This window comes from Notamacropus eugenii, chromosome 5 (assembly GCF_028372415.1).
Source record: "Notamacropus eugenii isolate mMacEug1 chromosome 5, mMacEug1.pri_v2, whole genome shotgun sequence".
Taxonomy (NCBI): domain Eukaryota; kingdom Metazoa; phylum Chordata; class Mammalia; order Diprotodontia; family Macropodidae; genus Notamacropus; species Notamacropus eugenii.
Genome location: NC_092876.1, coordinates 444,276,304 through 444,302,496, shown reverse-complemented (window position 1 = coordinate 444,302,496; position 26,193 = coordinate 444,276,304). Strand labels below are relative to the sequence as shown.

The window sequence follows — 26,193 nt, the reverse complement described above, 5'->3', positions numbered from 1 at the left end:
TTAGCAAGGTCTTTCCATTTCCTTGATTCCCCTGCTCCTACTTCTGTTCTGGAACATATTCTGGCTATTTGCCCAGACCTCGGACATTCTGCCTGGTTCTGCCTGCCAATACTTATATTTTCCTGGTTCTTGTCAGACCTGACTTACTACTTGATCTGCCCCTCCATTCTAATACAGACATTGACTTTGGCTTGGTTATCTAGTGCTGACCCATTGCCTGTTCTCACCTTCAGGAACTATAACAACTTTATTTCGGTTCCTTGCTTCCTTTCTGGTAACCCAAACTTGCCACCAACCATGCCAGTCAGAGTGCCCTCAGCTGTGTCTAAGTTTACTACTTCTACCATTTTGATTGAATGGAAAATTGATTCAGTCAACAAGTCTATTCAAGCCCATCATGATGTGTGTTTTTTTAAACTATTGACCAATTGTTTGAAGCGACTCATAGGGTTAATCAAAATGATAGAAATGATTACATGCATACAGATGGCACCTCAAGTGTTTTTTTTTTTTTACCCATTTCAGTGCTGAAGTAATAGATCAGGATGGGGAGGAAATAAGGAGGAGGTTAAGAAAGTGGGATATTTCATAGTCTGATATTTTGAAAGCTATTTCCTGACTGCTGAAAGAGAGCTTTTCCTCCAATCTGCTTCCTGGCTCTGCATGCTGCCATCCAACCCAAGGGTGGAGAAAGCTCCTGAAGCGGAGACACTGACTGACACAAATCCTGCTTGGCATTTCCTGGCTCACTGTGAAAATGAAAATGAAAGCAGGTTTGTCTTCAGTCCCAACCAAAAACACTCCAGTGACTGATATGGAGTCATGCAGTTTGTTCTGAGTGTAAATATTAATGACAGCCTGGGTGACAAAGGGGAATGTAAATAACACGGCAGCAGAGTTGCATCAAACGGCCCTTTAACCACTCGGAACAGATTGATGCCATGTCACCTTGACTGTGGGAAAAGGAAATCAAAATGGGGTTAGTGTTCAAACAGCAGCTTAGAAACATAGAGCTGCCATTAAATAAATTCCCCTGCAGTAGCCCTTTAAGAAAAAATCTCCAGGTACCATAGCAAAATAATGTTAAAGGATCCCAGAAGACTTGCTTCATCAATCAGGAAGGACTCACATTGCATAATAATTTTATCTGGACTTTGAGGCCACCAGGCTCATCTGAATCAGATAGAAGAATCCAACCTAATCAGATAAATTAGCACAGTGCCAAAATTGTCTATCATTAGAACAGAAAGTAATCATGGATATGAAAGAAGATGAACCAGCTCTGAAGTACTGGTCCTGCCAAAACGCTGATGCTGATTTCATTCACTTCTTGATATCTACATTGGAAAATCAAAAAGGATCAGACTGAACACAGGTTTCTATGATATGCTGTAATCAAAAGACAATATAGGACCAGAACAGACCCATAATGGAAGGCCTTGACAGATAGACTTGCTGATTCTAAGTATTTGGAAGTGAGCTCTTGAGTTTTGTTCTAAAACTTGGTGATTCATCATTCCTTCTGAAGATTCACAGATCATTGTCACATCACTCAGAAAAAGGAGTCAGAGGCTTTATGAAAAATAAATAAGGAAGAGGAAAGAATGATGTGCAAATAAAGAAGCAAAACCCCAGTTCTCTATCAAGTAGTTTTTAATTCTAACTCACCCAACACATTGAAGCAAAAAGACCAATTATTTTACAATTGGAAAGATTTTGTTAACATATTTTTTTGTGACTGTTTTGCAACTCACGCTTGGAGCCAAGAACTGTCTACAAGCCCTATCTCTGACACATCCTGACAGTATGACCCTGAGCAAGTCACTTAACAGCTCAGTCCTCTAGATCCCAGGAATCAAACATGTGAGCTGCGCCATTCCTGAATGCTGCCTTAACCAGGTTAAAAAGCAGTTGGAAAATAATTAATCAAATCAATAAAAGTACGCTAGAGCATAGATAAGGTTAATTCATGGTTTTCTAAGTCAGTAGGCATCCCCCAAAGACTCTTAAGTATGGTTCAGTGGTCCCCTTTTCTATATGTCTTTCAACCCACTGCTGTAGACAACTCTAGTGAGGCTCTAAGATGCAGAGGAATCAATCTGCATCGGTAGAAGGAAATTCCTCATCAGGAATTCTCTGTATCATTGAAATCACAGAACCAGTCCTGATCTCTTATTTTTAAGTGTTAAACTAGTTAGATATCAAGTCATACAATGAGTACACAAACAAATATACATAGCCTTGAATTCATAGAACCATTCAAATAGTAGGTAGGAGACTCAGATGGCAGGAGTGCATTCCAGAGCCTCATGATAAATTGGATATGACCTCTGCCCCCTCAAAATGTGGACATGATCAAAATGTATTTCACAAAGGTCTAGATTTATATATGGATTTATGTCTGGAAAGTTACCATTTATTCCAGAGTACAGTAGGAAGAAAATTGACATTGATAGTGGAAAAGACAAGTCCTAACTAGGTCAGAACCAAATTAAGCATCTTTATTTTCTGTCCTCAGTGTTTAACCCTGTATGTTCAGTGAGATGAAAACTAGGTTATTATTAGAAGAAAACTAGTGTGTGCTTAGTACTTAAATTCATGGCTAATTCATAGTTAAAACATTTAATATGTTCCTCAGATACAATTAAAACAGTATTATATTCTTATATAGAAAGGTAAGTGCATATTGTACCTAGAGAAATGTTTCTGTGGGAATATTAATTAAATGCAGGCTCTACCTGTGGGAAATTGATTAGAAGAGTTCTGATATAAGCTTGAGGAGATTCCGGGATGGAGAGCCTTTGTTTGGGACTTTGATTACATTTTCCTGTAAACATACATAGCAACAACTGAGAGCATAATAGGAATATCCACTAGGCCATATCAGGTAAAACCTCATTGAAGAGGAGGATATCTCCTTAAAGCTTACTTACCAGGGATAAATTGATTGGCTCTTACTTGATTGCATGGCTCTGATGAAGTTAATTCTACAGATTGTTAATCCTACAGATTTGGTCCTTTTTCTCTCTTTTTTTTAGCTACTAGAAAAAAGTTAAAGTCCCTGAAGAATGCCTTTGAAGTGGTGTAAAGCCCCAGAGACTGACCACCCATCCCCCTTTCCTGCTACTTAAGAAATAGTAGGACTCAGGATAGTGGGAGGGTTAAAAGAGTTCCTGGTTCCTGAGTGTCTGGGAACCACATGGTCAAGTAAAGGGAATTGATTAAACTGAGGCTTCTGGATAAAAAAGGAGGGAGTTCCTGGAGAGTGCTGTCTTTGAATTTACCTCATTAACAACTCAAAGTTTGAAAGTTCCAGAACTCAACTCTAGACAGAAAAAGGTAATTCCTGGACAGTGCCAACCAATGAACTCCTAAGATAAAAGAAGATTGGGATAGATTAAACCAGAACTTCTTAAACTGTGGGTCGTGATCCCATATGGGGTAACTGAATGTGGGGGCTCACAAAAATTTAGCAACAGTAATAGGTTTTTGAACATGCAAAGATCAAAAATTAATTCAAAATGAAATGATTAATGAATCCAAGGTGTTTCTGGCAGCTCTTGCCTGTGCTGCATCACACGACTTCAGTACAGCCTGGGATCTGAACACATGCACATTTTGTACTACACATGCTGTCAGTGCCAAGGAATCCAGCCAGAAACACCTCAGTTCAGATTCAAGACTACAGTATGTTAAGAAACGCAGTGTTTTTGCTGTACATGCAAAGTTTTCTGCTCTTACAGAAGTATAATAGTTTAATTATGGAAAATAAATATTTTTAACATTTTCCTACTGTCATTCCTCAAAATGTAAGTATCAAATTAGTATATCATTAGATTGTATTGTGTTACAATGTTTGATTTTTAAAATTGCTGTTATCTCTTTCTTCTACAGAGACATAGGTATTTGATTGCAGCAAATAAAGACAAAGTCCCCTTAATAATATTTCTCCACCATCACTACTATATATGGATGCAAATGTGAACATCAATTTCTTTTTAAATTAAGCACAAACAAATGTAGTTTCATAAACTAAAGTTAGTATTTATTTGAGAAATTATTACCAATATTTATTTATATTTTAGGACAAAAATATTTTCAGTTATAGATAAGTGACTAAATTTAGATAGAAGTGGTAAAAATATTGATGACAATGTGGTAGAGTCTTTGCTACCAGGTGATAACACACCTAAATTGACAAGAAAAAGAAAATATGTCAAATCATTTTTGCCATATGGATTTACTTCTAATAATGATAATGGTGTGGAAAAAACTCTTTGCTTCATTTGTAATGAAGTTTGGGTTGTGGACAGCATGAAACCAGCTACATTAAAATGACATCTTAATACCAAGCATTCAGCATGCTACAACACTACAATAAACCACTATTTTGATCAACTTTTAAAATTTTCTAATAAAGAAAAGCAATGTTTTGAGAAATTTATTCCTGTCAACAAAAAGTGTTTACTTGCATCTTGTGAAACTTCTTATATAATTGCAAAAATTAAAAAGCCCTACGCAATAGGAGATCTTGTGTTTCCTTCTACTATTAAAATGTCAGAAATAGTTCATGGGAAAAAGTATGGGAATGAAATTTGTAAAATTCCTTTATTGAATGATACTGTTTCCAACAGAATTTCTGAAATTAGTAATGACCAATTCTAGCAGTTTATTAGCAGCTCTAAGTTTACAATTCAGTTAGATGAAACAACTGATACTTCTAACATGGCACCGTTTTTATGTAAGATACATTTATGAAGGAAGCATGCGTACAAGAGGGGAAGATATATATCTTAAAGTTGATGGATTTTTTACAAATGAAGGTTTACGGTGGGGGAAAATGCATTCAAGTCTGTATAGAGGGTGCTGGAGCAATGATGGGCAGTGTTGGATTTATAGCAGTAGTTAAAGCTGGTGGCAATGAACATATGGCTATATTCAATGCATGATCCACTGAGAAGCACTCATAGCCAAATACCAGAGTGAGATGTTGTGCTTCACAGTGCTATCAAAATCGTTAACTTCATTAAAAACTGTGCATGCCCTTAACAGTCATTTGTTTTCAAACCTTTCAAAAGACATGGACTCTGATTACAAAAACTTATTACTATATGCAGAGGTAAGGTGCCTCTCAAGAGGATGATGTTTAAACAGATTATTGAAACTGAAAGATGAAATTGGTATATTTTTGACTGAGCCAATTTTGTTAATTTTTTTCATAATGTCTCATGGCTTTCAAAATTGTGTTATTTGTCAGATATTTTCAAAAAGCATGTCACTTCAAGGAAAAATTATAACATTTATGTTAAAAGATAATATTGAAAGTTTTACTAAAAAAAAAGTTAACACATGAAAAAATAGGTTGGAAAATGTTTCTTTAGAAATATTTACAGCTACAGATGATTTTATAATTAAAAATGACCTTCCCAAAGATTTAATTGTAAGAGTTATAACTGATCATCTGAAATATCTAGAGACACAGTTTCAGAAATATTTTCCTTCAAATTTTGACTCTAAAAAACTAGGTTGGATTCACAAATCATAATCAATTCAAATAAAAATAAAGGTCAGTCATCTGCCATTAAAAATTCAAGAGAAATTTGCTGATCAAGCAACACAGGTTTATAACTTGAATTTCCTAAAAAAATCATTACATACATTTTGAAGTATGTTTAGGGATATTTCAGAAATTGTTGGAAATTTCCAACAATTTCTGAAATATCCCTAAACATACTTCTACCATTTTATACTATGTATTTCTTTGAAGTGACATTCTCAGCATTGCCAATTAAAACATCAAAATATTGATCAATTCTGAAAAACACTGAAGATGCTCTATGTTCTGCAGTATCAAATATTCCACCAACATTTAATTATTTATGTAAAAATAAACAATCACATTCATCTTATTAGTATGAAAGTTTGCTTTCATCTTTAGTAAATGGCAAAATAATATGTACACCAAAGAATTGTTTTAAAATAAATTTCTTTATGATTTCTTATCAGTAAATGTTTGATTTGTATACCTATATTTTATATACCTATATGCCTGGGGTCATGTAAAAATTTCTCAGGTGAAAAGAGGTTGCAGGTGGAAACAGTTTAAGAAGCCCTGGATTAAACAACAATTTGAGGGAACAGAAGACCTGGACTTTGTCCCCTGCTATTTCTTTGATTTATTTCGATATTTGGATTTTATCAACCAGAATTTCATTTCCCAAGTTGGATGTCTATTTGGGTCTTCATGGCAAAGGTGGAACTGACTAAAATGTCAGAGAGCTACCTATCTAGCACCCCCAAGTTCATTTTCCTTCTGATGGGAATCCAAATTATAAGATTATATGATTATGAGGAACATTATAGACTCTGAAGGAAAATGATAATCACTGAAGAGGGAAGATAATTATATTGATTGTTTATAGCTGCTGTTAGAGCATTATGTATTTTCTTTTTTCTGGGGTGGAATTGGGGCTGTCCTATGTTCAATATGTGCATTGTGACTTTGACCAGAGCTAGTGACCCATTCAACCTATATCTTTGAAGGCCTGAAGAATATATTGAAATTATATTCTGAAATTCAAACTATATCTTTGCAGTCCTGGACATAAGCTATATTCAAACTATATTGTGAAATTTTCTAGTGTTTTCTCTGAGTGAGGGTTATATGAGCCAAAACATACAAGATTTTGTAATCAGACCCCTCTCTCCTCTGCTATTATATACTCTTTGCTTTGGATATCTTATCCATCATCTCTTTTTAGATATCTTTCAAATCCATGTCTCCAGATTGTCCTCTCTTTTGAGCCATAGCCTCACTTGGCCAACTACCTGAGGATTATTGTCTATCTACCTAGATGTCCCACTGGCTATTCAGCCTCAATGAAATTGACCTCATCTTCCCTTTCAAACCATTCTTTCCTCTTTCTCTCTTTTTTTAATAAATTACATTTTATTTTTAGATCCATATTCTCTCTCTCCCTTTGTTGTCCCTCAACCACTGAGTTACTGTGATATTGGTATTGTGATAGAAGCAGTGTTTTCTAAGCAAATTCTTTCCTCCCACCCACAACATAGGGAAGTTTTACCTTCAAGAAGATAAATCTTCCACTTGAACATGATGGGCTTCAGCTCCACTGATCAGCTTCCTTCTCCACCCTCCCCTGTTCCCCCCGGCAGCCAACATGGACAAAGCTGCCCCAAGATATAATGCAGTTTCCCCGATGCAGTTCCCTGGTCATTTAGGGGCAGAAAATGTCCCAGCCTTGTGGTGTCTGAGTCTTTCAGACTTGGTGGGTGCCTAAGACATAGACAATATCCAAGGCCATTGGTAGCCAAACCCTTATGACATATTAACCAGATGTGTTACCAGATACAGATACAACATGAAGAAGAAGAAGAAGAAGAAGAAGAAGAAGAAGAAGAAAAAGAAGAAGAAGAAAATCCCTGTTATAAACACATATAGTCAAGTAAAATAAATTCTCATCTAATACATAACACAAAAAATGTCCACAACATATATATATATCTCAATCATCTCTCTATGAGGAGATGGGTAACATTCTTCTTTCTTCATATTAGTGGAACTAACATCCTCTTAGCAACTCACATTTGAAATCTTGGCGTTATCTGACTCCTAAATGTCTCTCACCACTTGTTGGTGGCACTCTCAGCTTCCATATTTTGATGGGATAAAAATATGAAGCATTCTTAAGTCATTGAATATCTCACAAAAGATGTTTACTTTGTCTTAACACAGCAAGAATGCAGCGAGAATACAGTGGCATATAGTTTCTCTGAACACAAACCCCACCCCATCTCCACACAGAAACACATTATTTTGCTTGACTATACATGTTTATAACAGAGATTTTACTATCTGGTCAGTACGTCACAAAGGTTTGACTCCCCATGATATTAGGCCTTAGGCACCCACTAAGTCTGAAAGATCCAGATACCTCAAGGCTGAGACTTTTCATGCCCCTAAATGACCAGGAAACTGTATCAGGGAAGCCAAGACTAACCAGGTCTCACAGGCAATTTTGTCCTGAGCCTACCCCATGTTGGCTGGGTTGTGGTGGAATAGTGAAGAAGGAAGGTGAATGAGGGAAAGTGAAGTCACTCACATTTGGGAGAGGATTTGTTTATTTGTTTGTTTGTTTTTAGGTAACACCTCTCCCCACCCTCCTATCCCATTCCATGTTATGGGTGGGAGAAAAAAGGTTGCTTCAGGGTGCCATCATGCCACTGATATCTGATTGGTTGCCAAACTCCCCTGAACCTATTTCCACCATGTTTCTCAGAAGCAATCCTCTTCTATTCCTGCTGTCAGCAACTTGGTTCAGGCCTTGATTGCCATTATCCTGGATTACTCTAATAATCTCATAACATCTACCAGTTTCCACTGCTTAAAGTCCTGATTGTATTATAGGGAGGTAGGGATAGCAGAGAGTTGAAAAGAAGAAAAAAAAAAAGGAAAAAGGCATGTCCTGAAATGTGAATTTCTTGGTGTTCCCTGTCATTTTATTTTATGTGGGTAGTTGTGGGGGTAGGAAGAAGTGGGTGTTAGTTGTTCTATGGAGGTAGAGAGCTGGAAAGATTAAGAAGCATCTGGAAAGAGGCTCCTGTGTGTTGATTAATGGTTAGCCTGAGTGTAAAGTAGGAAAAAGAGAAAGAGTGGTTAGTGTTAGTAACTGCATGAATTCATGGCAAATTAGGCAGTAGAAGTATTAGGAAGAAGAAGAGTTGTAACAGCTGTACCTTTGAAAATGATTTGAATTATTTCATGTCATGGGTGTGGAGGCTAAAGGGGTCTCTTAATTAGTGGCTTCCATGAGTGTTGGGGATACCTTAACAGGGTGAGGGCAGCATTCGATTCCTTTGTCATGACAGCAAGATGGATCCATGTCAAGACTAAAGAACCTGCATGCCTTACTGTGAAATTCCTTCTCACAAACAAGCATCATCTAAAGTAACTGTAGAACAATTCACTTCACCTCCCTAGGGCTCTGTTTCTTCATCTATAATAAGAGGATTGTATTCTATGTAATCTCTGAGGGTCCTTCAAACTTTGCCTTTCGTGATTCGTGATTTCTCAAGGCCCGGGTCCAAAGCCACCTCCTTTCTCCATAAGTATATACAACCCATTCAGGAAAGAAGACAAATGATCACATCTCAGAGACTTCTAAAGAAAAAGATTTCACAAATTTTTTCGAGAATTTGCCACATTCAAGAGTATTTTCTTGTGTTTGTTTCTCAATCTAGCACCACTGGTACACTTGGGAGCTCTGCTGGAAAGAGATTAAAGTTATACAGAGAAACATATTTTTGAATTTACTACTTCTGACTTCCTTATTTCAGATGACTCATGTATGAATGCAACACTGACCTTTAAACATCTTACTGGGATGTGTGAAAAATAAACAAAACAAAATAATAAACAACCAGCCAAACGTACTTTTAATTTGGCTTGCTACTGTCTTGTAGTATGTTGATTTGCTGAACATAATTTGTCTTGTTAGAATTGCCATTAGACAGGAAACCGCTAGACACAAGCAGTGAAGCTTAATGGGGCCACCTTGTAAACATATTTTTAATAAACAAATGAACACACATTTCTGAATTTTTCTTGTTCTACGCTTGAACTCTGAGAATAAAAATAGCCAATGCATGACTATGATATCCAAAGCAATAAAGAATAGGTTAGCGATGCGAAACTGGTTATTTGTCATTGAGATTGGACTGGAGCAATGGAGGCCGTGTGGTGTAAGGGAGGGAGTGCTGGCTTTTTGAATCAGGAAGACTAGAGTTCAAATGTTGCTTCTGGTGCTTACTATTTGTATGACCCTGTGCAACTCACTGAATTTCTACATTCTTCAGACAGTCAATTCATCATTCAATAAGCATCTATTAAGTACCTGAATGTGCTTAATAATATGCTAGGTATTGGAGAGGCTGCAACAAAAGCAAAAATAATTTCTGTCCAAAATAACCTTACATTCTATCTGGGAGAGACAAATAAGTACTCATGTAGTTGAAGGCAAAATACATAAAATTTGAATTATGAAGGGGATGATATTGGCAGCTACAGGGATTAATAAAGGCTTTACCAGTATTGAATCTCAGAATATTAATTTTACTACTACTATTACTACCACTGCTACCATCACTACCACCACCACCACCACCACCACCACCACCACTACTACTACTATCACTACTACTAGCTAACCAGAGTTCATGTTGTGTTTTTAAGGTTTGCAAAGAGCCTTTACTAGTCTTACCTTATTTTATCTTTACAATAATCCTGGGAGATAGGTACTATTATTATCCGCATTTTACAGATGGGGAAACTGAATGAGATAGAATGATTGACCAGGGTCACATAACTCATAAATAAGTGGATGAGGTTGGATTTTAATTTGGGTCTTTCTGACTCTGAGTACAGGGCTCCATCCATTTTACCACCCAGTTGCCAATTCTTAAAACTCTGTGGAATTGGATATTTTCAAATGTAAACAAAGTCATGACTGAATAAAAACACAAACATCGTTTCTCATTTAGTGACTTTTCTGTACTGTTCCTAGGGTCTTCATCAAGGAACATACTGATTGCTTGAATGTAGACTAATGAAGGACTCTATTTAGGGCATAGCTTCCAGGAATAAAGTGGGATGCTCCCTCTGTACTCTGCCATGGTCAAACTATACTTGGAGAAATCAGTTTGTTCTGTGTGCCACATTATAGGATGGACATTGTTAAGGTGAAGAACACCCAAAGGATGGAAACCAGAAGGATAAAAGACCTTATACCTGTAGCATTCCTCCTCACTCTCCTAAGCCCCAACTTGCACTTTTACTCATGGGTTGGGTCCTGAAAGGGGCAACTACTTTGAGTCTGAGAGCATCTCCTACTCTTTTAAAACAACAGCTCATAAGCCCCTACCAGCGTGCTTCCTATTAACAATAATTCAATAGCCTCATTTAGCTCTTAGCAAAAGCAATTACTCAAATGGCATAGCAAGAACAGTAATTATAAATCATTCTCCCTATAAACCTGACTGAGTACATTCTTCCACAAATGCACATGCTATGTATGTGAGGAAAATAGGCTCAAACTTAAAATACAAATGTAGTGAGGCATACTTGTAGGAAACACATGGAGATGACCATGCTCAGCTCTAGAGCTTCAGGGCATTGATGTCTTTTCTCTGTAGAACCCTTATGAAATTCATTGATGTGTGGAGGATCTCTGCTAGACTGATTGTTCAGCTGAACTTGTTTCTCACAGGGCATGATCTCTCTGTTGAATAGGTTAATCTGTTGGATTCTATGGGCTGGCTCTTTGGTGGACAGTTGTAGCATCTACCACCTCCAGCTTCAGATGTAGCTGTAATCATCTACTGTGATGCTTCTGTGCTCTTCAGAGATTTCTACCCAAGGATTGGTAAATCCCTTCCAATTCTGCTCCTTTGAGCCTCAGTTCTTGAGTCTAGTCACTTCCCAGGCAGGAATTGGGAGAGTCAAGGGTTAGCCTTTCCTTTCAATGACTTCCTGATTCAATACCGGGTCTCCTTGGGTAGAGACCTAACCCTAACTCATGATGACTATCAAGTAAACTTCTCAAATTTTTATCTTTAAATTTTTAAAAAATATATAATTCATTTTCTTAAATATTTTCCAATTACATATAAACATCTTTAAATTAATTTATTTAATTTTAGTTTTTAATATTCACTTCCATAAGCTTCCCCTCTCTCCCTTCTCCCCAAACCAGGCATGAAATCTGATAAAGGCTCTACATATACATTCTTATTAAACATATTTTCACATTTAGTCATGTAGTAAAGAAGAATTAGAATGAATGGGAGAGACTATGAGAAAGAAAAAACCCCAAAATAAAACAGAAAGAGAGTATACTTCAAACTGCATTCAGACTCCATAGTTCTTTCTCTGGATGCCAAATCTTTATTTTAGCAGGCTGGGCTGTAACCAAGCAATGGCCATTTGCTCAATCATTATCAAACAGATCTGGGGTTCAAGATTCTCCAGTTTTAGTAAAAGCTCAGATTTTCTTATTGGTTTTTGAAAATGAGTGCCTGGGGAAAAGGTAAAGTCTATACATGTCCTTGGGAGAAGCTCATCATCTCTCTTATTAAACTTTTTATATGCAAATGAAGCATTCATAGTCTCATATCCTGTACAAGGTTTAAAATTATCTATTTACACTTGAAAGGGACTCATTTTCTGCTAAATATAAATATAGCCTGAGTGGTATGTGCTCTTAAAGCTTATCATCTCTGTGGCTCACTTCTTATGGCATCAATTTGCTGAAGTGAAAGAGGCACACTCTTACAACTCTATGCTACATATGGGTATGTTTAGTGAGAAAGCAGTAAAAGTTCAGGGGCTTATGTTATCTGAAGTCAAGGTCTTTTTGTTATTCATCATATGGAAGAAAAATTATACTCATTCTGTTTTGCACTAGAGGAAAGAACAGAAAGCAATGGGTAGAAGTTTCAAAGGGACATGTGTTGCTGTTATAAACTTGCTAACAGTGAGAGTTATCCCAGAGTGGATTGGAATGCCTGGAGGAGCAGTGGCGTCCTCCTCTCTGAATGTTTTTAAGCAGCACTAGAGTAATGGATCCCAATGATTTTTGTTCCTCTAACCTCTTTAAACCAAAAACAAAACGACAAAACCAACAACAATGCATTGTGAACCCCCAGAGTAATTTGATATACTATTCATGCGATTCCATTAGATTTCTTCATTTTGTGTTTATATTAACTCTAATGATAACTTTTGCCTCCAAAAGCTCCAAATTAAAATTTAGATTATATATTACAATTATGAAATATTATTCTACCTATAATTATGAGAACTAAATGTAAAGTTATGAAACTCTAATTGTAAAATAATTGTTGTTGTTTACATATTTAATTTATGTCTGACTCCTTGTGACCCCATTTGGGGTTTTCTTAGCAAAGATACTGAGTACTTTGCCATTTCCTTTTCCAGTTCATTTTACAGATGAAGAAACTGGTGTAAACAGGATTAAGTGAATTGCCAAAGGTTGCACAGCTAGTAAAATGTCTAAGGTCAGATTTGAATTCAGGAAGAGAAGTTTTGTTGACTCCTGACTGGGCTGTGCCACCTTGATATAAAAGTTTATGTGGGAAATGTTGTAAGACTTTAAAGAAATAGTCCCACAAAATCTCAAATACTTACCATTCAAATCATGACAGAAACAAACCTATAACACTTCAAACATACATATGTTAGTTGTCAAAGAGGAAAAATATACTTGTCACATAATTGGGTGGGGCAGCTAGGTGACATAATGGAGAGAGTGCCTGGTCTGGAATCAGGAAGACTCATCTTCCTTAGTTCAAATATGGTCTCTGACACTTACTAATTGTGTGACTCTGGGCAAGTCACTTAACCCTGTTTGCCTTAGTTTCCTCATCTGGAAAATGAGCTGGAGAAGGAAATAGCAAACCACTCCAGTATCTTTCCCAAGAAAATCCCAGATGGGATCACAGAGTCAAATACGACTGAAAAATGACTGAACAAGATGTACCTGGCATTGTATGAAGTACTACAGATATGAAGAAAGGTGAAAAATAGCTCCTGCTCTCAAGGAACTAACTGTCTAATGGGGCAGACAACATGCAACCAAATGTATACAAAAAATTATATATATATGTATGTGTGTGTGTGTGTGTGTGTGTGTGTATGTGTGTGTGTGTATATATATGTATATATACACACACACAGGATCAGCTGGAGATCCAGGCAAAAACCATATGCATGCTACAATAGAGAGACTCAGGACAAAAGTTTCCTTTCTTGCTCTGAAGGCAAGAGCTATGCTGCAATTATTACATTATTAACAATAATACACCAGAACACCAGGCCCAGGGGGTTATTTTTTGACAAGGCTTCTTACCTCAACCAGTCCTCTATTAAGACAACTCTGCTGGAAATTTCACTAATGTTCATGGGGATGGGGTGATGTTGATCAGGTAGTCTCTGATCAATTAGATGAGTTATTCCAATCACCTTGACAAGATAACAAGGTATGGGTCTTTGTATGCCTAGCATCTGGTTGTAAAAGCAAGGACCCCAACATACACAGGGGGACCTGCTATCACAGGCTCTTTGATCTGCTTTACTAAAAAGAAAGACAGCTTTTGAGGGGTCAACAATCACTTTAATCAAGCACATAGTTCAGGTGAAAAAGACAGCACCCTTAACTTCATAGAAAATATAGAGAAATCAAAATCAACAGACATGGTTTCCAACTGTCTGACATAAACAACATGTACAACATAGATCTACCGACAGATCCAACTGTCTGACCATTACATACATACATAGTTACCAGAGACAGAAGCATCAACATCTGAGTTTTCAAAGCTGGTGGGGCTGCTTAATAGCTTCCCCGAGTCTTATCTGGAACACAAACCTTCTTCCAAAACTAAGCCCCAAAGTAAAAATCTCACCTCAGAGTACTTATACATTTTTCAGAGACAGAAAGCATCACAACCCTTGAGGATTAGGGCCTTATTAACAAAAGGTGTGTGCCTTCCTACAAATCTTCCCAGGCCCATTAATGGGTAGGGAAGATCTTCCATCTTCTCATTAAGAAACAAAATTATATGAATCACAAGCAAAAATGCATTATCAGTACAGTTCCTGGCACCTCTGAATGCCTATTGATTGATTGATTGATTGATTGTCAATTTGCACTTGCTCTTTGATGTTTTCCTTTTTAACTGTTTTTAAGGATTGTATTTTTTGTAGGCTTTAATTGAAAGTACAATGGTGGTTTGCATTCTATGTAGAAACAAAATGTATCAATATCCTTTTTATTAGTTCATTTAGAAGTGAGAGGGACAGTCAGTTTTCCTCTTTATAGTTAGAACTCTGTTAGAAGCTGATTAATTTCATAATTGTTTCATTGATTACAATGTGGCATTTGTGAACTACCTAGGTTTAAGTATTGACAGATTATGAAAAGCATGAAGGCACATAACCAGTATTTGGATTTCCAATATTACTCTTGCAATGGTTACAGATTACTTTTGCTGGTTGTTTATTATGTCAAGAATCAGAAATGTTCCCACTCTATAGAACTATCCCCATTTTATTGCCTCCAATTATCCCACATGAAATGTGAAATTATATACAAATATGATCTCAGACTTCTTAAGGCTGAATGAAAAGTGCATTGTGCAAGCTGGACAACTAAACTCCTTTGGAGTTGCATTAATGTCCTCCTTAACTGACAGATGAACCTATTCTTATGATAAAATAAAAGAGGCTTTTGCTTTCATCTTTCCCAATGAGTAGTATTTCTTCAGTTTTTCTGGGATTTAATTTGAGAGTGAGGTAGTATTCATCTAGGCATAGTTTTCAAAGAAGAGAGGGGACAAGTAAGACACTACTCTCCTTTGAATATCCTATACCCTACCTACAATCATAAATACCATAAATTTTTGACATATCAATACCTTAAAAGTAGATTTTTCAAGTCTCTGGTTCTATAAACAAATTCCTCAATAGTGTTTTCTTCTGAAGTTGTGTGTGTATGTGTGTACATCAGCATATATACATATATTCTATATATACATACACATATATTATATATATACACATATTATACACACATACATACACATACACACATACATAGAATGATTTCCCCCCTCCCCCATGTTCAGCTGCTCAGGCTGTCAGTACCCCAAAGAAATCATTCAGTCACCCCATTTATTCACCTGCTAAAATCAAAATGACGCCAGCCCCAGGTCTTGCCCTAACTTAAATCAAGAAGGAAGATAATTTAATTTCAGGGAATGCCTCTTTCCTCTCTCCCCAGTGTGCAGGAGAATGGGATTCTTTCTCTAACAAGGTTAACTGGAGTCTTGTGGTAGTTGTCTTAAGGCTTGTGGACAAGCTGAAGATTTATCCCCTTTCCACTTCTCTGTGACTGCAAAGGGAATCACAGAACTGCAAGCTGGAATACCTCCAGGTTATTCATTAATTTAAAACTGATGGTTCAGAAAGTGCTTGAAGATACACTATCCTGAGGTGGATATATGCTTTTACGGACATTTTGAAATTTGGAGGATTATATCCCCACATTGCATCCTTCCATGTAAATCCTTCTACAATTTCATAATGATGGTTCATGGGAGTTTTTTCAAAATGACTACCACCTTCATCAGTTGGGTTCTGATAACCTCAGGATCCAGAATCTGCCTTTGTGAGCCAGGGAGAAGCACTAAAACCTTGTGGATATTGATATTTTTCTTTTTAGTATAGTTTTCAAGACTATTTTCAAAATGTAAATATCTAAAATTTAGAGAAAAAACTACTTTGTCATTTTGCATGTGTGTGGAGGTTATGGAATATAGATAGTTAATAAGTACAAATATTTTTCAAATCTGCCCCCAGAGCAATGAAAGCTTTAGATTTATTTCTAATTCTAAAAGTTTTTTGTTTTGTTTTTTAACTTCTATCAAGGGAGAGTAGCAATTTTGGTATTGTCAAGAATAGAGGAAGGTCCCCAACTCTACAGTATTCCTCCAGTTTTGGTAAGTAAGTTTCTCGGGTGATTTATATGGATGCAGTGTCAATAGACAATACATGATGAGAATTTAAAGGAATTTTTTCACCCTAACCCAAATAGCAATAGATTTGATGGAGTTGTTCTGGGAAAAAAGAAAATGAGCTCAAAATATAGACATGATCTACACGCTTTTGATAGTTGGCTGGATGCAGCTGTGGATCTGACTCAAAGAAAAGCTGAAAAAAAACCTGAGATGATGGGTCACACACCAAACCTGTGACCACTTTTCTGTGGAGAAAATGGTGTATGGTAACTCTAATTCCACAGAGGACCAGTCAGATGGTGGCAGCAAAATGGAGAATGATTCAATTTCAACAATAACTCAGCAGAAAAGTATTAAGGGGCAATTTTAGTAGTCAAGATACATTTGAATTGGGATATAGTCCTAGGTATATATATATATATATATTTATATATATATATATATATATATATATGTTGCCTAGCTATTTATATTTCTTCCTTGGCATATGTTTCCTGGCGACATGTTCTGACTGAAAAGTTTTTCCTCTTACTAATGTCGTGGAAATCAGTGGGAGAGTATACCCCTGAATGTGGGGGGTACGGATGGAGGAAAAGGCTTTATTCATCTTGCTATTCTGTTTAATTAAATGACTTTTTCTATCAATTAATGTGTCTCTTGTTTTGGTCTGGTAGAAAAAAAAGAAACATTGGTGGGGGCTCATAAGCTGACCTGGAATAGAGTCAATCCAAAATGTTCCTCAAACCTCAGAAAGCTTTCAGGTGCCATTTTGTGGACAGGGAGCTGGGGAATGGTATCAGAGCCTGACGAATTTGTAAAAGCCAGTAATGGTCTTCTTAATGAAGCTAGCCTTCTTCATTTCTTTAGGTGAATGTCTACATAAGACATTTTTCTATTGCGGTACAGTCTTCTAGTAGAAACTAGTAAAAAAAATCACCACAACATATGTAACAATACAAATTAATAAATACTTGGAGTATAGAATACGACATCATCTGAAAAAGCTCCAGGCTTCATATCTCCTAATGAACCCTGCACAGAAGATAGTAGGTAAAACTATTTTGATTTTATTTATGTCTAGAAAGGCCATTAGTAAATAAAAATGTGCAACCAGATTATCTCCACCATACATTATTTCCTAGGAATAAGCTCGTCGGATCTGGAAGCTGGAGGATTTTTTTCAGTCCTCTGGAGAGTCTTTAATGGAGTCATGCTTTAGGATACCAATTAAATACAGTCCAACAAGTATTGCTTGTGAGATGCAAGGTACCATGCTTTCTTATGTGGGGATACAAAGGTGGGAAAGAGAAACTGACCCTGCCTCTAAAGAGCTTACCTTCCATTAGGGGATAAAATATGTACACAGATAAGTAAGTAGAGGATAATTTAAGGAAGGAGTGAGCACTAAATACTAAGGGGAAAATATTTCCTTCACTTATTGCTTAAGTCATGACATGAATATGCCTTCAGTTCCTCAAAGGCCATAGCTACACAGTGCAAGCATTGAAACGTTTGATCAACCTGGAAAAGTTTTACATTCCAGTCAAGGGAAATGCTAGATTTTTACAGTATTTTCAGGTTTAGAAAAGTGCTTTACAAACCAGATGGAATGCAGAATAAAGTGGCCTCAGAGATTTTGTGCAGATTTCAAAAGTGTACAATATATATATTCCCAGGATGAACCTTAAGTTTGGAGAGATTGGCTCAATGGATTTACACGTCTTGGGATGTTTCTTATTGTTTCTTTCTTTGTACTTCAGAGGACCCGTTTCTTCTTAATTTTTATTTTATTTTTACTTATGACTTAAGCAATCCTCCCCAAACTTCCATTTGAGGAAGCACACACTCCAGTCTTCTTTTCAAACCCAGACTAGTTCATGACTCCCTGAACCAGGGGTAGGGAACCTGGGGCGATGTGTTCTGTGAAATTTGGATTCAGTCAAAGGGCCGCACTTGAGGATCTAGAGGGTCACATGTGGTCTTGAGGCTTCAGGAACCCCTCCTTGAGGTCTGGAAAATTTCTCCACATTTTCCCCCTACCCCAGGTCCTCACCTCCCCATCCACACCCCACACCCTCACACTTCCATAAACACTCCTGTCTGCTTTTCAACTCCCTTTTATATAATGTCTTCCACTATTAGAATGTAAGCATGTTAAAAACATGTAAATACATATTAAGTGTGCATTAAGTAACAAATGCTTAATACATAACAAATGCTTAATAAATACTCCATTTAACTATCTATTGGCAAAGTACTGAGATCATAGGTCTTAGAGACGGAAGGGATATTTGACATCATTTTCAACCCTCTCATCTTGCCGCTAAGAAAATGTTGAGTCTTTTAATATTATATGAACAGCAGTAAGTATTTAAGGTTTCTATTTGTTATTCCCAAGGGCATACTGGTAAATGTGTAACCACCATGTTGAGGGGAGGGGAAAGAGAAGAATGTATGCACACAAACTTTTAAGTTTAATCTGCATGATTAACACTTTCTTAAGTCTGGACGATAAACAAAACAACAAATCAGGCCCTTATTTGTAGCCATTGTTGAGTTCCGAGGTGGAGATATTCACACTGAAAATTTCAATATCAGCTCTCCTTGCTTAGAGCTGATTGCAGCACATCCCTGGCATCTTTCACTTTTGCTATATCGCTTGCCCTTTTCCACTCCTATGTTTCCTTAATGTTTTCTATACTTTTGGTTGGCAAGAAATATTTGGCAATATGTTACAGTAGACTACGTGTCTCTCCATTGGGTCAACTGCAGCTTTGATTCTATTAACAGTGTCACTGGGAGACTATCAACATTTTAAAATGGGTTTTTATGTTAGAGAACAGCTTGAGATTCCCAAAAGCATAGTACTTTCCCAAATTCAATCCAACCTGCTTTGTTCTTCCTCATTTCTGAGTCTGCCTCATTGTGTATCTGTAATGCTTCTCTAAGATATTTGCAGTGATAGCTTAATCAAATGACTTATGGTAACATGGAGATGACCCTGCCTGGAGGTAGAACGTAAACTCTCACGGGTTCTAGTAAGCTAGGACAGCTCTGAACAAGGCCTTCATAGAAGACCATGCCTGTTTTTCAAGGGCCAGCTTCCCCAAGGACAAGGAAACTCACCATCAGCAGATTGGTTAATAGGTGACAAATTCTTTAGCCATGGCAAAACATGAAAATAAGGCTGATCTTTAAAAATAAATTCTGTATTAGAAACTCAAAATGAAACATCAGAAGAAACAAGCAAATTTTCTTTGTAGCTTTTTATATTTAAATTAATTTCAATGCACAAAAATACTATTCCAGTTAATCCCTCAAAGTCTCCTTCAGAATTCATTTCCTATTCTGTCTCATTTAATTTTCTTCATATGACTATGGTTAGTGTTTCTGCTTTCCCAACCTACCCCACCCCCCAACCCCACCCTTTGGTACTGTTACATAAAGTTCTTTCTAGATTAGAAACTAAGTTTTTCTAGGTAAAGGGACAGAATGTGGTGGTGGGAAGAGGGTTAGGTCTAGAGTCAGAAGAAGGGGGTTTGAGCCCTAACTCAACCACTTCCTACTTTTGGCACCTTGAGAGGTCATAGAATCCATCTGGTTCTCCATTTCTTTATCTTCAAAGCATTTGAGTTAAATAGCCTCTAACATCTTTTCTAACTCAAAATCTATGATTTCTTTGGATTCTTAATATCTATCCATTAAGGAGAAAAATCTAATAGGGATAACTGTCAAGTCTTCCATTAAGGTTCAAAAAGTCGACTACACAAGAATGGAATAGAAGAGATATGACTATTGAACAATTCCTGAGGGAAAAAATGTGAGGGGTTTAGGGAAGTAACTACAAGTTCACTCTGGGTTAACAGAGTAAAACAGCAGCCCAGAAAATTAGTATGATATGAGGTAATACCAGTAGAAATATACTATACAGAATAAGGCAGATGATAATTCTAATATACTCTGCCATGTTTAGATTATGTTTGCAGAGTAGCCTTTACTTCTGAGCGCTACATTTTCAGAGGTACATTGGTAAACTGGAACTCATTTGGGACGTTAAGGGGACTAATGTTTATGTTAAATCACATGAAGATGCACTGAAAGAATTGGGGATGTTTATCATGGAAAAATTAAGACTTAGGAGAATCAAATCATCTTTATGCTTTTCAAATATCTAACATTCACATGTGGAGGAAGAATTAGACTTTTTCTGGTCAACCTCAGATGCTACAACCCCTAAAACCAGAACCAATGACTTGAAGTTACAGAGAGGAAGATTCTGTATCTTTGCATACTCCCAGTGTCTAGCCCGGAGTCTGATACCAAGTACTTGGTTATTATTGTTTGTTGACCACAAAGAAGAGAAAACACACTTCCCTCTTTTCTTTGAAAGGAAGGAAACAAGCATTTATGAAGCACCTCCTTACTATCTGCCAGGCACTGTGCCAAGAGCTTTATAAATATTATCTCATTTAATCTTTCCAACCATGTGAGGCATGGGCTATTATTATTTTATAGTTGAGAAAACTGAGGTAGATAGAGGTTAAGTGACTTGCCCATTTGCACACAGCTAATAAGGTTGTACAATTGTCTGAGGTCAGATGTGAAGTCAAGCCTTCCTGAGTCCATGCCTCCTCATCCCAGGGGAAGTACTGTGGTTGTGGAAATATGAAGAACTTTCATATGTGGATGATGTTTTGGCCAAACTGACTCAACTATTTTTCCCCTTCCTCCTTCTTCCTTCCTTCCTCCTGTCTTCTTTCTTTCTCTTTCTTTCTTTCTTTCTTTCTTTCTTTCTTTCTTTCTTTCTTTCTTTCTTTCTTTCTTTCTTTCTTTCTTTCTTTCTTTCTTTCTTTCTTCCTTCCTTCCTTCCTTCCTTCCTTCCTTCCTTCCTTCCTTCCTTCCTTCCTTCCTTCCTTCCTTCCTTCCTTCCTTCCTTCCTTCCTTCCTTCCTTCCTTCCTTTCTTCCTTCCTTCCTTCTTTCTTTCTTTTTTTCTTTCTTCTCTGTTACAGGGAGTGGCTTGCTGAAGAAAGGAAGAAGATACATTTGGAAATGAATGCGATTAAAAACAAAAGCTATCAATAAAATAAGGTAAAGTAAATCCTTGCTGAAATAAAATGAGGCATTTTCTAACAATTATCAAGATCCCAAAATAAAATGGGTTGTGTTATAAGGAAGTGAGTTTGTTATTGCAAATGAGTATCCATTTGAGTTCATTGCTTTGGTAGTTGTCTAATTAGAACTCTGAGATTATCTCAGCAACAGGGATTCTGCTTGTTCTTGGTCACAGAAGGCAGAAGTAGGAGCAATGAGTATCAGTCAGAGAAAGGTGATTTCAGTTTGAGATTACATGAGTAAGAGAAGGGGATGGATATGAAGGATGTTGCAGAGATAGAATTGACTAGAAGGGATGATGATTCACTATGTGGAATGAAAAGAGTGGGAAGTAAAGGATAACTCTAATGTTGCAAAACTGGGTAACTGGAAATACATAAAAAGAAAACTTTCTTAATTATATATATGGGTATTGTTGACCTGAAAACTTGGTTAAAGAAAGGCAACAGGCTAACGCATACATTTTATGATTTAATTAATTAATCAATTCCCTATTAAAGACAACAGTAACATAATGCATTATGGAGCCAGAAATGTTCTGGCTACCCAGTGCAGAAATCTTCTGGCTTATATACATTTTGCCATGAGAAAGGAACTCTCCTAGTTGAACAAATCATAAATTTAGTAAGACAAGACAATTAACAAAGTAATGTTGGTCAGGCCTTGGGATTCCAGCTGGGTAAGCATATGTCTCAGTGATAAGGAAAGAAACCCCACCACTAGTAAGTGGTAGGCTTCCTCCCTTAAACAGATAATTGACATAGGAAAGCGTAAACAATGTTCAATAGAAATTATGATCTAAGATGTCTATATTTTCTTTATCATTAATATGCCATAACATAGTATATGTCTATAGATCAAAGGAAAGTCCCATTATTCATAACATAGTATGTGTCTATAGATAATAAGATTCATCAAAGGAAAGTCTCATTATTCATCAAAGGAAAGTCTTATTATTCAAGATATAGTGTCTTAGGTTAAAGGTCTCCTTAAGGAGTGTGGAGTCGGCCTTGGCTGGCTTTTGCTGACATAGGAAGAGGCACTCTCTGAGTTTACTTCAGAGAGAACAAAGAGATTATTCTAAAATTTTATATTAAACATTATCAGTATATATGTATATATAAGTATGTGTATATATGTATGTGTATATATGCATGTGTATGTATATGTATATATGTATGTGTATATATATGTATGTGTGTGTATATATACATATATATGTATATATGTATATATACACACACACAAAGGAAACTTTCTTAACAATTAGTGCTCTCTAAAAGTAGAATAAACCATGTTGGGGAAATAGTTCCAGTCTTGAGAGGTCTTCCAGTGAAGGTTGGGTGGCTACCTAATGGGAATTTTGTTAAGGTATGAATTAGATTCAAAAATTTCTGAGGTCACTGCAACTCTGAGATTCCATGCTTCTAGATAATCTTTGTTGTCTGTATCAAATCTATGATTTCCTACTTCTTTAACTAGGTTTTTGTTGTTGTTCAGTCACTTCAGTTGAGTCTGACTTTTCATCACCCCATCTGGGGTTTTCTTGGCAAAGACACTAGAGTTTGCCATTTCCTTCTCCAGTTCGTTTTATAGATGAGGATCTGAAGCAAACAGGATTAAGTGACTCACTTAGGGTCATATAGTTAACAAGTGTCAGAGGCTGAATTTGAACTCAAGAAGAAGAGCCTCTAGGTCCAGCATTTTATCTACTGCCCCTTACTGGCCCTGTAACTAGATAACTTGACACAAATGTCTCAGTGATTCTCAGACATCTGAAGATGTTCATTCAGAAAGGGAGAATTTTCAAAATCAAAGAAATAGCACTGTAACTGTATCATGTACTCCTTCACCCATCCCAAATTTCTCTTTCTTATTTCTCTGCCTGTTTGACATTTCCAACCACCTATTTGATAATTGGATATTTACAACTGGATATCTTGTGGGCATCTAGAACACAAGTCCAAAAGAGAATTCATTATCACTTATTCCAAACTCACCCCTCTTTCTATCTTCCCTATTTTTCTTGAGGGCACCACCACCTTTCCAGCTACCCAGTTTCGCAACATTGGGGTTATCTTTACTTCCCATTCTTTTCATTCCACATAGTGAATCGTCACCCGTTCTAGTCAATTCTATCTCTGCAACATCCTTCATATCCGTTTCCTTCTCTTACTCATGTAGCTACCACTTATCACCCTTATCAGCCCTTTTCATCCTTCATCTATTTCATTGCAAAATCCTCCTTTATTTTTTTCTGCCTTGATTATCTTTCATCTCCAATGTAGCCTCTAGATAGTTGTCAAAGTGATCATTCCCAAGCACAAATCTCACCATTTCACTCTCTCATGCAAGAAGCTCCCTACTGCTTCTAGGACAAAATAAAAAATCCTTTGTTTGGCATTTAAAGTCCTTCAGAGTCTGGCTCCAGCTTACCTTCTGGGACTTATTATATGTTGATTCCCTTTGCATATTCAATGGGCCAGCCAAACTACCCTCTCTACTTCTACTCCAGCACTTTTTAGAGAAGACGAAAACCTGCCTGGCTGGCTCAAAGACATGGATCTGAAGGGGACTGTTTATACAGTGCAGCTCCTAGGTGCCAGGTAAAATGCCCATTCTGCAATCTCTCAAGTAGCTCATTGGTTAGACGTTTAAGCCTAATGTGATGCCCAGGACCTTGTGGATCCATAAGCTTATGTCTTTTCTAAAGGGACTTGTGAGAGTCTTTTGTATTTAACATTTCTCCTGCAGAATGAATGGATGAGAACAATTTGCTCCAACAGTCATGAAGGCAGATGAAGCAGGTGCTAGGGAGTGCTTAGAGCTTAGTCAGATACGGAATATACCAAGGTCATCCACTGCATCCCGGGCTAGTCATCAGTCATCTTGACTTTCGTTTTGCCACAGGACTTCACTGACTCTGGGAGAGGGATTTAGGCTAAGGACTTTGTGCAACTTTGCCTCATTTAAATCCAATTCACACTCAAGTCAACATATCTCCCCGTGATATCACTGGTCCTCTTAAAAAAAGTGAAGGACACACGTAGCAAAGAATTTGGACTTTATTCTGTGAGAAAACTGGAAGATGAAACATCAGGTAAAATTAGTCAAACTCATAAAACAAAATAAAAGAGTCAATTCGCATTTGGTGTTATATCAGTGAAACATCTGGATAATTGATGTATTTGCTAAATTAGCTAAATTGACCAGATGTACCAAATTCTTGCTTCAAGTTCAGTTTGGCCAGAATAACATACATAGGATGTGAAGGAAAATACAAATGAATGGAAACATAAGCTCAAATTACATGGCACTTAATTTTATAACATTGCACATAGTATCATGATTTCAAATCCTGGATACCAATGAAGAAAATTCAAAAAGAGCTATCCTTTTTTGTTTGCCAAAATCAAAAACAAACATAAATCTCTTTTATAGATCATTCTATAGCATAGGTACTTTAGAGACTGTTTATGCCTATAGGGAGAAAATAAAACTGAAGCTGATAAGAAGTGTTTTTATGCTTACTCAGGTCAGTAACTTACCCTCAGTGCAACCTCTGGATCTGTGGGATATAGCTAAAATTATTAGGTACCACGGTGCAATGAACTAGATCAGGAGGCAGCAGATCTGTGTTCAAGTCTCAGCCCTGATATTTACTGGCAATTTATTTTGAAATTCTTTTTGCCTCCCTGAACTTCAACTTCCTCTACTGTCAAATGTAGATAACAATATTTTCCCTATTTACCTTGAAAGGATGTTGAGAGGATCAAATGAGATGACAAATGGGAGCCACATTGTAAAAAGTAAGGCACTTTATAAATGCTGATTTTTAAAAATTGCTTTATAAGCCATAAATTGATAATATAAACATGATTTATTGTTACTGACTTTTAAATGCAAATGAAGTGCCTTATGGATTGATAACTTGTTAAAAACTATGCTGAGATATCTAGTGGGAGAAAGTACTGTTGACAATTATAATTACTGTTAGCAGCTATAAGGTTGTAGCCCATCTACCTGTATTGTGTATTACCTGTATTGTGTAATGTGTATGACAGTACCATTTAAACCAGATCTGCACAACTTGGCAGTAGGTAGGGGACACAATTAAAATAGACTAAACTTCTTTGGGCCACAGAGGGTTTTTTGGCAGCTCACTTTCAAAATAAAGATATAATTAGTGATTAAACTATTTTGCAAGAAAACCATATTTTTAAAAGGAGAAATTTCAATTAGTATCAATTAATTACACTTATTAAGATTTTTATTTATCATGAAATCACATTAATGTTTTAAAAACTACTTTGCTAAGGGGTCAGTACAAGTTTTAAAACATTTTTCAGACTTTCTTACCATTTACATGTGTGTGTGTTTGTTCTTCATTGCCAAAGAAGACCATGCCAGCAGAGACATGACATGACTTGCACTTGACTTTGTTTTGAGTGAGGGCTGTGCAGCCT

General features: G+C 36.7%; 1 long non-coding RNA gene across 1 annotated transcript in view; it reads left to right on the top strand.

Moving 5' to 3' along the window:
* LOC140503121 (uncharacterized) overlaps nt 1-26,193 on the top strand; it is an 84,490-nt gene that overhangs the window by 4,889 nt on the left and 53,408 nt on the right. The window contains exon 2 of the long non-coding RNA XR_011966708.1: nt 21,625-21,703. This is a non-coding gene — a long non-coding RNA (uncharacterized lncRNA). The remainder of the gene's footprint in view (nt 1-21,624; nt 21,704-26,193) is intronic.